We start from the raw sequence: 2,474 nt of genomic DNA on the forward strand, positions 1-2,474 counted from the left end.
TAACCAAATTGCCACTCTCAGTTGCCATGACGACAGCAAAGCCTCCATGTAGTTTGTGACTGACTTTTTGTCCTCAGTGGGACCAATTATCTCTATATATGTAAAATAATTTTAAATTCAGGCTTCTTTAGGGTGCAAAAGGATAAATCTGAAGCCTTTATGATGTAATAGTGCAGTTTAGGGGAACATATGAAGAAATTGAAGATTATAATCTAACAGAAGGTTAGATTTGTTCCTCGTTGAAGCATGAACATTAGGTCGCTCGTGGGTTTTCCTTGTAAAAATGTTTTCCAATCACTATAATCAAAGTAGACGTCAGTGAACGATGTATCACGAATCATTCTCGTAATTTTAAAGCAAAGCAGACACACTTTCAAATAACATGCCTGTAAATTAATAACAGTGTGTTATCTAGTCACATTTCCATATCACAGAACAGAGCACCTATTAGACAGACACTCAGGAACAGTCATTAAACCGTGTGTGGTAAGATAGGATACAGAGCAAATTGAGAGCCACAGTAACACCTATGCAATTATCCCTTAGGCATTCTATGGAAATTACCACAATAGAACCAAAAGCTAATTTACAGGAAGAGATTTANNNNAAAAAAAAAAAAAAAAAAAAAAACATATTTTTTTAAGGATTTTGATCTGAGCATCATTTAATGCAAATAACTTGTAATATTCTAGCTCTGCCTTTTATATCACAACAAATTGAGTGATTAATTTTTATGTATTCATCTAATGAGGATGGGAGTCTGTCTTCCTTTTCTATGAATAAATGAAAAAAGGAAAGTGAAAAACAGTGAGAGCTCACTGAAAGTGAGATTACAACGATGAAACTTTAATCCACAGACTTTCCTGTAATGAGGTGAGCTCAACTGCGGCTGATGAGTGAGCTGAATACTAATTTGTCATATTTAAAGCTGCAAATATGGAGGGCACAATGTCATCCTAGCCCTCTGCATGCGTAACGCTTATTTTTAATAAATAGATTCACATTATAAAAATTATTGACACTCATCTTTAATTTAAAAAATGGTGAACAAACAATTGTTTAAAAGGGAAACAGCTTCTTTTAAAGACTTGCTCTATAACTCGTGTCCTCAGGCAGGTCCACTGTGATAAAACAGGAGCTCTGCTGGGTTTTTCTTATCGCTCAGAGGACAGTTAAAAAGCCAACACCTCTAGAAGTGCCGGGAGATTAAAAGCCTTGATAAAAAAGACGGAGAGCAGTGAGAGATTTGTAAAAGAGTCTTAAAACCAGCCGTGAAGCGGCAGAGGGCAGAGTTTCCGTGGGCTTCTTTTCTCGGTCTGGGATAAGAGGCATGTTGCAGGAAATGCAACTTGCTTTAACTCTGCTTTAAAAGGCCAGAAAGAGCACCGCAGTAATCAATGCTCCAGGTGATAAAAGCATGGATTGGTCTCTGCACTGGCAAGAAAGAGAAAAGGTCCCAGCAGGGCAGTAGATTTGAAGTGAGGAGCAGAAACCTGTGTCTGGTTGCAAACTAAGACCTTCTTCAAAGGTGTCTCTCAGCTTCTTTTATCCAGACTGCTGCTGTTTGCTTTTGTTGTTGTCTCTTAGTTTCAGGATGAGGTGGAAAATATTTTTCAAGGTGGTTCAGTGTAAACAGCAAACTGTGTCTATTTGATTTTTAAAGTAAAATTGCCCCAGCATTTAAACTGTAACTTGTCTTATGCTACGCTAAACGCGCTAAATATTAAAAAGACTCATTCAGAATCTGAATTCTTCCGTTAACCTTACATGTAGTCCTCCAAACAGAAAGTTATGGAGAAATAGTGTCCTCAAATTCGGTTACTCCCACTCAATATATCATCAATAGTCGCCAGTTAGCTGCAACGTTAGCGCAGAGCTGCTAGCTTCAGAAATACTTAACGTGTACGTCTTAATTCCTTCCTCTCTCACTATTAAGAGTGTTCACCATTTTGTAGTGCTGTCTGAATCTACTAATTCCAAGATTGAGTGCACTAGAAATTTCCCACAAGTCTTTGCAAAAAACTAATGTGCATCGATGCTCAATACATTTGCGAATATAGACCACAATGCATTGGGGTCGTACAATTTTAGCAAAAAAAAAAAAATGGTTTAAATATATTTTTTTATAAACCATCCACATTTTCATCATAAAATGTTGGTATTGATCAGATTTCACTTCATGAAATCAGTGACATCATTTCTACTGGGTATTTATACCATACCTACTGGGTATTTGTACTATATCTAATGGGTATTTATACCATATCTACTGGGTATTTATACCATATCTACTGGGTATTTATACCTCCCTACTGGGTATGTATACCATTATCTACTGGGTATTTACACCATACCTACTGGGTATTTTTTCACCATCCCTACTGGGTGTTTGTACTATATCTAATGGGTATTTTTTTTACTGTACGTACTCTGTAATTAAGCTGTACACACTGGATTATTGCATAGTGTCTACT

The sequence above is a fragment of the Oryzias melastigma genome, linkage group LG22 (assembly GCF_002922805.2).
Source record: "Oryzias melastigma strain HK-1 linkage group LG22, ASM292280v2, whole genome shotgun sequence".
NCBI lineage: Eukaryota > Metazoa > Chordata > Actinopteri > Beloniformes > Adrianichthyidae > Oryzias > Oryzias melastigma.